The sequence below is a fragment of the Asparagus officinalis genome, chromosome 8, assembly GCF_001876935.1.
Source record: "Asparagus officinalis chromosome 8, Aspof.V1, whole genome shotgun sequence".
Classification (NCBI taxonomy): Eukaryota; Viridiplantae; Streptophyta; class Magnoliopsida; order Asparagales; family Asparagaceae; genus Asparagus; species Asparagus officinalis.
Window position 1 is genome coordinate 90,418,461 of NC_033801.1, and position 12,274 is coordinate 90,430,734.

Below are 12,274 nucleotides of genomic sequence, written 5' to 3' on the forward strand. Positions count from 1 at the left end.
GTGGAGTAAACGGGACCTGAGGGGAGCTTCATCTTTTGTAAGCAACATGGAGCTCCCGATCAGTTCGTATTTCCGTTATTCCAAAGTTCCGTTGCTTCGTATGGTCCATCGACTCAATTCGTGCATTTGTCATCATCAAATGAGCTTTTGTGACTCAAATAGTGACATTCATTGTCTTCTCTCTATCTCGAACCGTGTGCGGGGACCTATAGGCAATTTTGGACGCCTACAGATACCCCCTCCAAAGTGTTTCAGTCTCGTTTCTTTCATAGATGAGCCTAAAATACTTTGGGTATGATCGGTCCTACCTTCAGTCGGTATAAAAGGACATGTAGTTAGCTTTGACTCTTGACTTCTTCGATTTCCAGTCTATTCAATATCTTAATAAAATAACCAAAGTTGTTTCGGCGCTGCGTTTATCGTCTGACCGTCGTCGAAGTCTCGAATCGAAACTAGTGATTTGATTTTGGCTCGTATCGTCGAGTTGACTTTGAACTGACCATCTCCATCACAATGCGTTGACTTACGTTAACCTAGGGTTATGCGTTGACTGGCGTTGACCTAGGGTTACGTGTTGACCGGCGTTGACCTTTAGGGTTTTGGATCGCTCCGCATTGACTTTTCATCACAACGCATTGACCAGCATTGACCTAGGGTTATGTATTTATCGGCGTTGACCTTTAGGGTTTTGGATCACCTCGTGTTGACCAGCGCTAACCTAGGGTTATGCGTTGATCGACGTTGACCTTAGGGTTTCGGATCGCCCCACGTTGACTTTTCATCAAAATGCGTTGACCGACGTTGACTTTCATCACAACGCGTGGTAGTCTCAAGTGTTGAGGTTGCAGGACCAATTATTAAAGCTGATTCATCTATAGGTATGGATCTTATCCTGAAGTTGTTGGATGCTCAAGTCATGAGACCAACTAATGAGCTGGTGCGTCTATTGTTTGAGTTTTTGGAAAACCCTCAGCCATCAATGGGTTTGATGAGCCTTTACCGACTACCATTTGAGTCGGGCTAGCATGCAGATTGTTTAAGTCTCTTCTACATGTAACATTATGTTAAAAGAGTTAATTCTTTTAGTGATATGATATTGAATATGTAAACTTCGTCTTTCTCAGAGAATAGACTACCCGGCCGCATGTATCAGATGCAAACTTAGGATTTTTGGTAAATCCTTAGCCATCAACGAATTTGATGTGCTTTTACCGATTACCATTTGAATCGGGCTTGCATACGGATTGTTTAAGTCCGTTCCGCATGTGACGTTATGCTAAAAGAGTTAACTCGGGCTTGCATACGGATTGTTTAAGTCCGTTCCGCATGTGACGTTATGCTAAAAGAGTTAACTCTTTTAATGCTACGATATTCGGATTGTTTAAGTCCGTTCCGCATGTGACGTTATGCTAAAAGAGTTAACTCTTTTAATGCTACGATATTGAATACGTAGACTTTTTTTTTCTTACGGGAATAGACTACCCAGTAACGTGTGTTAGGCGTTGACTTATCCCTTCTTAGGATTCAAGATAAAAGTCGTCATACTTGTATTCTGGTGTCTTCTTCAATCGGTGAAAGACTAAATCGGCAACACGTGTTAGGCGTTTACTAATCCCTACTTAGGATTCGGGATAAAATTCTCCGTGTGTGTGAAGCAAGGATTTTGGCATTATGAATAACAACCTGCCACAATGTCGAATATGTGGGCTTTTGTCCTTTTTACAGCAAAAGACTAACTGACAACGCGTGTTAGGCGCTGACTTATCCCTTCTTAGGCTTCGGGATAAAATTCCCCAAACTTGGATTCTGGTGTCCTTTTCAATCGGCGAAAGACTAAACCGACAACGCGTGTTAGGCGCTGACTTATCCATTCTTAGGCTTCGGGATAAAATTCTCCAGACGTGTGAGGCATAGATTATGGTGTTATTAGTAACAATCTGCTACAATATCAAATATGTGGGCTTTTGTCATTTTTATGGTTAAAGACTAACCGGCAATACGTATTAGGTGATGACTTATCCTTACTTAGGCTTCAGGATAAAATTCCCCAGACTTGGATTCTGGTATCTTCTTCAATCGGTGAAAGACTAAACCGGTAACTCGTGTTAGGCTCTGACTTATCCCTACTTAGGATTTGGGATAAAATTCCCCGTACGTGTGAGGCACGGATTATGGTGTTATTAATAACAACCTGCCACAATGTCGAATATGTGGGCTTTTATCCTTTTTACGGTTTAAGACTAATCGATAACGCGTGTTAGACGCTGGCTTATCCCTATTTAGGCTTCAGGATTAAATTCCCCAGACTTGAATTCTGGTGTCTTCTTCAATTGGTGAAAGACTAAACCGGCAACGCGTGTTAGGCGTTAACTTATTCCTTCTTAGGATTAGGGATAAAATTCTCCGCGTGTGTGAAGCATGGATTTTAGAGTTGAATGATGGTGTCTTCTCTTAGGGCAAAGACGAACCCAAAATAGGAGATGAAGAATTTTATATTCTATCTCCCAAAACCGAAGAAGAAAAATTTTATATTCTATCTTCAATTGCAAAGGAGACTCAAAGTGGGATCTCCACCTCGAGAATCTGAAGAGTGAAACTAAGAGTAGGATCTCTATTCCGAGAATCAAAAATATTCGGATAATCCTAAATGTCGGAAGGTTTGATTACCGAACTAAAGCTAAATTTCTCGTTTATCGAGAGTGAATTATGGTTTTGACCCTAACTGTAGGAAGGTTTGACCAAGCGGGAGTTTGAGGTGACCCTAACTATAGGAAGGTTTGATCACTCGATTTGAAAGTGGACCTCTCGTTCATGGAAGGAATCGAGAGGAGATTTTGTCTTTGACCCTAACTATAGGAAGGTTTGACCAAATGAATAGTAAGAGTGGGAGTACAAATTACAATGGGAGTGTTGATTCGTACAAATCACTTGAAGAGAGTCCCTGGTGTTAAGTGACAAACACTTAACACGAAGGGGTTTGACAATTGTTAATGATCAGGAGACTAAAATTCCGAGTACTATGTCCGGTCACTACCAATGGGAGTATTGAGTGCACCAACGTAGCGGGAGTTTGTGTGAGAGTTTCTTATTTATCACTTTCTTCTAGTGACCGGGTTATCCCTAAGAATATTACATGTAACATTCTTCCAGGAACTTCCCGTTACATGAGTTATTCACCCCCAGCTTCCTTTACGAAACCGGGTCTAACATTGTACTTAGTTGGATGATCGGGTTATCCTTAAGAATATCAGGCATAACACTCTCCAGGAACTTCTCGTGAAAGAAAAGAAATAGTTTAGACTCGTATACCTATTGGAGTATTGAGAAGCAGTTTATACTCGTATACTCTTCGGAATGTGGAAGCAGTTTAACTTCATATACCGGTTGGATGATTGAGAACCAGTTTATACTCATATACTCTTCGGAGTGTTTATTCGACTTAATTGAGCGTTATAACACCGGCTTCAATCAGGGTTTGGATGCTATTCTTGAGAGCGAAGCAAGCCTTGGTGGGATGAATGATCCTCTTGCGGTACGCACAGTACATTGGATCTGCAGTATTGTCAGCTTCTTCCTGATTTGTGATAGGTGGTAGCTTGATCTTGTTATTCGCAATGAGGGATTCGAAGGTAGCCGGAACGTCTTCGTCCTTGATGGAGTACTCTTTTTGGAGTCTCGGACCTAAAGTCTTTTGTTGTCCCCAGGATTGCTGTTGTGATGTCTGATTAACATCAATAACTGCTGCAGGCGCTTTCCCCTTACCACGGGAGACGAAGCTTGAGTTTTGAGGGTTAGCTGTCGGTTGGCTTCTCTCGTCTTTCTTCCTTCTGAGGAAGCGCTCGGCCTTCTCTCCGCGCACTTTCAACTCTTTCCAGGTGCTAGACGGTGCTACTCCCATAACTTCTAACACGTCCAAAAATAGGTTGTTATGAGAGGTTTGGAGGATGAAGTCCTTTATAATCGGATCTTGGCAGTTCATCGCCTTATTCCGGAAGCGCTTGACGAAGTCATCGACTGTCTCATTGTCTTCTTGTTTCTCATCAAAGAGTGTCCTGATTGACACCTCGGCGTAATCATCAAAGAAGTGAGTGAGGAACAGGTTTTCCAGGTCATCCTAGCTATTGATGCTTCCAGGCTTAAGACCATGGTACCAATCAAAGGCGGGCCCACGAAAAGTGTCAACGAATGACCGAACTATCAAGGCTTCATTGCCGGAGATCATGCCCAAGTGGGACTTGAAGTAGATCAGATGTTGAGTGGGTGAGCCCTTCCCATCGAACAGCATGAAGTTGATCAGGTTGAACTTCACCGGGTACGGGATCGACTCTCACTCTCTCGGGTAGGGACATGGAATGCCGGTCTTCTTCACCTCTCGAGCAGACATCAGAGCGTTGATTTTGCTCTCAAGGTCTTTCATCTTTTCATCCTCGCTCGTATCCTTCCTTGTTAGATTTTGAGGAAGAACAATAGGGCCACCCCTAGTGTTGTCATCATTGGTGGGATCACCCCCGACGTTGTTATTCTTAGTAGGGCCACTCCCAGCGTTTTGGTCAGCCGGAGGGTTGTCTTCATCGAGGCGTTTGTTCATATCTGAATCGCTATCTGCTTGGTTAGCAATGTTATGACGGCTGGATTCACCAAGTTGATTGGACAGAGCCCGAATATGTTGGTCATGCTCTTCCTTCATCCGCATCATGGCCAATTCCAATTCGAACTTGAAGCTCTCTTTTTGCTTAGTCAAAGCATCCTCGATGATTTTAGCCATCTGATCGGTGTTAATCATAAGTGCCTCGTAAGATTGACCTGGGCTGAATACCGTATTATCAGAAGCGACTACAGAGTTGGCATCTGATACTTCATCATCCGAGGATAATCCCCTCTGTATTCTTTGATAATCCCTACACCGGGTAGTTCCCGTGCCTAACCGAGTTATACGTTGGGATACGTCCGAAAAATGACGGGGACTAAAACTTTGCATTGACTTCCCTTTATCGACCATATTAATGGTGACTTTCGGGAGTTCGTCATCTTGCGCAGCTGATCTTTTTCTATGAAGACGCCTTTATTTGGGCTTCGATGCTTCAGTGTTGATCCTCTCGAATACCGAGACCCTCTGTGGAGCATTCGTGGGGCAGCTACATCCTGATAATACTGCCCTGATCAGTTTGACGCACGGACAATGAAAGTTCGTCTCCTGGGTACTTCTGTTTTGAGATCTATTCGTACCCCCAGCCCGATAGTACAACCCATCAGCATGATGACCAGAGCAATCCATCGTGTTTTGGCATGACTTCTCAGGTATAACGTCGTTGTCTGACGAACACGTTTCCTTCTGAGGATTCGTCATCTTGTTGGCACTCTCAAGAGTCGCACATTTTGAGCTACGCCTTCATGAGCGTGGGACCTCAACGGGCTCTTGGACTTCGACACGTAGTCCAAGGCGGTCAGTTATAGGAGTTTTATCCTTACGAGAAGGCTCAGACTTGTTGCAAGGGCGAGTACGATCCCCAGCTCGATGAGTTGCTCGAGGTTCATTCACCATGCCCAAGCGTTCTTTGACCACAAGTCTGTTTTGATCTTCATGTAGAGGACTCAGGCGATCCTTCAATAGAACTCTGGATTTGGAGATATCCACGTTGTCGCAGGGCATCACCAGAGGTGCGGGAGCAATAGGAGTGGGATCTGAAGTTGACAAAGGCTGGGGAACAGCCTCGGGTCTGGAATCGAGCGAGAGACACGACTGGTGTCTCTTGTCGGGTAGAGGTGATGTTTTGGCCTTCAGCACTCAAACCTGCTTAAATCTTGGTGGTTTCCTGACCACTTCCTCCAGCTATAATTTCTGTGCTTCTTGTGCGAGAATCCGTGTGTGCGCAAGTAGTGCGTGACATTTTTGGATACGCTCCTCGAGAGTAGAACGGGTTCGTTTGACATGAACTCATTTGTTAATTGATGGTTGGGAGGAGGACCCTGTTGCTTGTTGTGGCGACGACTTAATCACTTGGCACTTTCTGAACTCTAGATCCGCTTGGTAGCAGAGTCCGTCCATTTGCTCTAAAGCCTTAGCGAATTAGAGGGCAAGACATTGCCGATGCCTTTGACGAGCCCTCTTCAACAAATTTGGCACACCTTCAACAGTTAACTCCTTAATGGAGACAGTGTCCGGATCTGTGGCTTTGGCTTCATCGAACATCATCGGATCATCGCGATGTGCAACTACAGTAGCGGTGACGGAGAGATCGTCTTCTTGGGTATTTAGATCTGAAGACCAATGGATCTTCTGGGAGGAGGAGGCCTTCCTGCACTTTCGAAGAGAGGCAGATCTGGAGGAGGAGGAGGAGATGTACTCCTTGAACTTCTGCTGATCGAATTCGTATTCGACCTCTTTGTTCACCGGGACCTTGATCGTTGGCTGCAGCACAACAGTCTCGGCAGCGAGGCTGTTTGCTCACACTATGGTCGCCAGCTTGTTTAGGGAGAAAGTTGATATATTCATTGTAGTTTTCATTACAACTTTAATCGTTACAATGAAAACAAAAAGATTAGTCTTTTATTAGACCCTTACACAATGAAAACAAAAGAAAGTACAACTCTCGTCAAACAGCGCAACAGGTGTTTATCACCCATTACTTGCGTGGGATCTTGGCCTGTGACGGGGACGTTAGTATCCGTGGACCACCAAACGATCAGATCAGATCCGAAGCTTCATTGATTTGCGAAGGAATCAAGAAACCAAAGCAATTATCTCCGCAAGAGCAAGGTAATCACTCTTCTCGCGATCACCGCAACGGGGCAATCTCAAGGTAAAGAACCGGGCTGCAGATCTGATGAACTCCTCTTTTTTATGCTAAAGAATTCACTGAAGTATCCTCCTCCTCTCTAAAATCCGTGGCTCTTCAATTCTCAATTCAGCAGGGCTTCGCCGACGCTCGAGAATTCCAGATCTGAAAAAATGAAGGCCCTGGGGCTGTATTTATAGGCTTCAGGAGCCTTATTTTTAGATAAGAACAATCGATTCAATCTTATCTTTAGTTGTAACTACTTAACCACGTTCTTGGATGATATCAGATTAATTAAAACAAATTTAGGCGGTTTACGATCGAAAAACAGCTTAAAACCGCCAAATCAGTATTTTTGGGCTGTGGACATCCGTGGGTGTCTCGGCGTGGCCGAGACACCATTGGGTGTCTCGGCATGGATGAGACACCTTGGGGTGTCTCAGCCTAGCTGAGACACCTTGGGGTGTCTCAGCCTAGCTGAGACACCAAGGGGTGTCTCAGCGAGGCCCGGAACATAGTTTCGCGCGCTCTGTCCGTTTTCGTCATATTTTTGTTGCCCGAACTCGGAATTGTGTGATTCAAAGTGCATTGGAAAGCAGACGAGGGGATCTACGAGCTTTCATGATTGAATCACATGTGGAGTAAATGGGACCTAAGGGGCGCTTCGTCTTTTGTAAGCAACACGGAGCTCCCGATCAGCTTGTATTTCCGTTATTCCGAAGTTCCGTTGCTTCGTATGGTCCATCGACTTACTTCATGTATTTATCATTATCAAATGAGCTTCTGTGACTCGAATAGTGATATGCCAGCTGTAGACAGTAACTTCAGGCCGCTGAAGTTTAAATGGCCGCAGCGAAGAAGCCACCTCCATAACTCATTCTCTATGAGTCCTTGAAAACACTTGTCGACTCTTGTGTTTAAATGCAAGGGAAACATGCGGTTCCTTGTCATCTTAACACAAGCTATGAGGCCTCCATATGTATTTTTCAACCAAAGATGGTTGTTCTCCATATGTACTTTATATCCCTTTCTGAGTAATTGACCAATGCTAAGAATATTACTTTTCATCTTAGGAATATAGTAAACATCGAAAATATACTCGGGCTTACCATCCTTTTGGTAGATTTAATCTTCCCTTTGTCTTCAACCGGGAGTTTTGAAGAATCTCCTAGGCTCACACTTCCATGAACTCCTTCTGCGAGTTCCATGAAAAGTTCTTTTTTCCTACATATGTGGTTGCTAGCACCCGAGTCAAGGTACCAAGCATCTTTCTCAACACTTGAATCATCATTAGCAAGAAGAAGCGTAGAGTTGTTATCCACATCATTTGTTGCTTCGGCAAGATTGGTTTGGTCTTCAGTTTTGTGCTAACAATCTGAAGCATAGTGCCCAAACTTGTGACAACTATAGCACTGAATATTCTTATTGTTTCCATGCCTAGGTGTAGATCTTCCACGATTGCTTCGTCCTCGTACTCTAAAGCTTTAGGTGTCCACTTGATTTTGAGTGGTTTGTTGTTGGAGACCACATCCCCTGCCTCTAACATGACCACGACCATGACCTCTACCTTGTGAGCCTTGATTACTTAGAGTCAATGTTGACTCTAGTACTTTCTCCAAAACTATGGAACTAGCCTTCTTTTGCATTCGTTGTTCATGAACTTGGAGAGAACCCCAAAGCTCCTCTATTGAGATCTCCTCCAAATTTTTTGACTCCTCATTTGTTGTTACCACGTGCTCGAATTTTGATGTGAGGGATTGGAGCAACTTCTCCATCACTCGGATGTCCTCCATCTTCTCTCCATTTCTCCTCATTTTATTCACAATTAGAATTAATCGTGAAATAATAGGAGATTTTTTCTTCATCTTTCATTTGAGCGGCTTCAAGATCGCCCCTTAAAGTTTAGAGAAGAATTCGCTTCACCCGCTCAACACCTTCATAGATGGTAGCAAGGATTTCCCATGCTTCCTTGCTCGTCGTTGCTTCGGCAACTCTCTCAAAGGTAGACTCGTCCAACCCTTATTAGAGTAGAAAACGAGTCTTTTTTTTTTGGTCAATGAATTAAAATTTTATTCATCTCCCAAAATTTGAAAGTGCAAATACATCAAATCATTACTAGTTCATCTCTGGTAAGAATCAAACAAAAAAAATAATCTGTTTCTTACATTTTTCCTATTTTATCCTTTATATGTTCAGAAATATTTTCATTTAGCACCTTTGTTAAGATTGAAGTTTTCACTTCTCTGACCAACTGAGCATGTGTATGGAGCTTCCCTTGAAAGATTCTTAAGTTCCTTTCCTTCCAAATCCAATAGACAGTAGCCGACAATGTCATTCTCTTTATCTTCTTCATGAATCCCTTTCCTTTCAGATTTGTACTGTACCAGTTCATAACTTGATCCCAGCTGCATGATCTCCATGAGTAGCCTAACCATTCCATCATTTCATTCCAAATGTGTGCTGAATACTGACATTCAAAAAATAGGTGCTTACATGTTTCCTGTTGAGCTGAGCACAAGATACATTGATTTTCATTTAGCATTCCCATCTTGCATAATCTATCCTTCGTCAGTAGCCTGGAGAGGGTGATTAGCCATAGTATAACTGAATGTTTAGGATAGTGTAAGCCTCCCTAAATTGTATCCTACCATGTAGCATAAGTTGCTGAAAGGGTCAGAGCATTATATATACCTAATATCTGTAATTTTCCATTTACATGACAATTTTCCATAGCTCTTTGAAGATTGTTTCTATCACCAAATTTGCTAAGTGCCATATCTCTTACTTTGAGTAATTGCCTCCACATCCAAGAATCGGTTCCTTTAGATTGAACCTGCCATATATCCAGTTGGTGTATGTAATTTTCATGCACCTATTTAATCCACAATATATCTTTTTTGATGTGAATCATCCATAGCAATTTGATTGCAGCTGCATGATTCTAATCCTTTGCAGTATATAATCCTAGAGCTCCCATTTTCTTATCTTTGCATATATCATACCAAGAGACTAAATGTATCTTGCAGTTCCATAAGAAGTCAGAGCACAGTTTATCAATTCTTTGTAGAACCTTGATGGGTAACACATAGTTACTTGTCTAGTAATTCTGTATCCCTACAATGACAGATTTAATCAACCGAATTCTTCCAGCATAAGATAGATTCCTTCTGCTCTGCCATCCTTGAAACTATTCTAAAATTTTGCTTAACAATGGTGAGCAGTCTAGATGAGTAAGATTTTTTGAAATCAAGGGCATCCCCAAGTACCTGACTGGCATAGAGCCTTCTGGGTAATTTAGGTGAGAACATATCTGGTCTTTGATAATATCTTCAATTCCACCCAAGTACACTGCACATTTATTTGGATTAGCCTCCAACCCAAATAGCCTGCTGAAATCTTGAAGACAATCATGCAACTTACTAAACTGAGTTCATATCAGCTCTGCAAAATAGCAATAAATCATCTGCAAAGATCAAGTGTGTTATTCTCATTCTAGAACATTTTGGATGGTATTTGAACAAAGTATCAGTTTTGAGATTTTTCAATCTCCTGGACAGATACTCCATCCCAATAACAAACAGGTATGGTGATAAAGGATCACTCTGCCTCAATCCCCTTGCTCCTTCAAAATATCCATGCAGTGACCCATTGAGAGATAGAGAAAATTTTGTAGTAGTTACACATGTCATAATCCATCCAACCATATTTGCTAGAAACCCCAATTCTGTTAGCATGGTCCTGATAAAGCTTCAGCTTATTGAATCAAAAGCTTTCCTCAAATCTATGTTGAGAGTAGCCCTTGGAGATATGTGTTTTCTACCATAATGTTTGACAAGCTCATGTGCAAGTAGGATATTGTTTGAGACAATCCTTCCTTTGATAAAGGCACTTTGTGCATCATCAATTATATATCCTATAACTTTCTGAATTCTAGCAGTCATTATTTTTGAGATCACTTTATAGACACAATTACAGCAAGAGATTGGTCTAAAATCAGAAGGTGAGCTGGGATTTAGAACTTTAGGAACTAGTGTGATAGTTGTTGTGTTGAGAGAGACAAGAAGTTTACCAGACTTGAAGAATTCCTACACAGCTTTAATCATGTCTTCACCTATGATACTCCAATCACTTTTGAAGAAGGATGCACTATAGCAATCAGGTCCAGGGGCCTTTTCATCAGAAATTGTAAATACAGCTTGCTTAATCTCTTCTTTAGTGATAGGAGATCCTAGAGTACTTCTATGGGAATCTGTGAGAATAAGACCATTAGATATAACTGCAGGATCTGGCAATGTTGTGTCCACTTTGCTACCCAGCATTTTCTTATAATATTCCACAAGTTCAGCTGCAATTTCTGGCATATCAGTAAGCCTTCTCCCATCCTCTGAATAAAGAGTTAACACTTTATTTTGATGCCTTTTGGTTTTCATCATTGAATGAAAATATTGTGAACATTAGATATAACTGTAGAAAACGAGTCTTGCTATCCTTCTTTCTTTGCTCTCTGAGAGCCTTCTTATCTTCGGCGGTGTAGGTGGCTTCTACTGCTGGTGTAGGTTCCGTGAACCCATCAATGATCAGCTCCCATAACTCTTGAGAACCAAATAAGGCTCTTATTTGGATTGACCAACTCTCATAGTTATCTTTCGATAATTTGAGCACTTGAAGATTGATAAGATTATTTGTGGTAGCCATGAGAAGAAGAGAGAATGGGAAAATTGGATCAAGTGGCTCTGATACCACTGTTGACTCTAAAGTTTACGAACTTAGAACTCTTCCAAATGAAGACAAAAAACTTACTTTTATTTCTTTAATTTTTTCTTGATGAAACAATGATTACAATAGCCCTTTATATAGGGTTCAAAAACAAAATGTATAGGCATACCAATAGTTACAAATTAAACTCATCTTTTAATGTCATAAAGATAAAATATCATAAAGGAGTGAGTAACTCTTATTTTTCCATAACCTATGTCTCTTCCCCTTCCAAAATTATGACCCTTGCACTTCTAAAACTCATGCTATTAATCTCATTTATTCTAACATTTTAATTTGATATTCCAACAGAATCAAAATCCTTTTCGGATTATAACTCTACTCTTGTAAGTATTTTCAAGAGGAAAGCTATGTTTCTTTGAGGATTTACAGATGAACTACTTTTGAGATAGATCATTGAGAGGAATGTAATATATATGTATTTTAATTTTTCTTTAAATTAATAAAGTATATTCCCCTCCTCCAGTGAGGGAAGGCACATTACCGCTTCCTGCCTGCATTGATTGTCAATTATTTTGATTATCTCACTGTGAGGTTAAATTTTTTCTATGAAATCCTCAATGTTATAGTCATTGTTCGGGATTCAAAGTAACCTAGATTCCTTACAAGTGATATCATAGCGACTTTTGCTTTTACGTTAGAAGGGGCCTTTAATTTTTTTACGTTTTTATTTTTTTATTTTTTGGTATTTATTTTATTTTATTTTTTGTATTCAGGTAGAA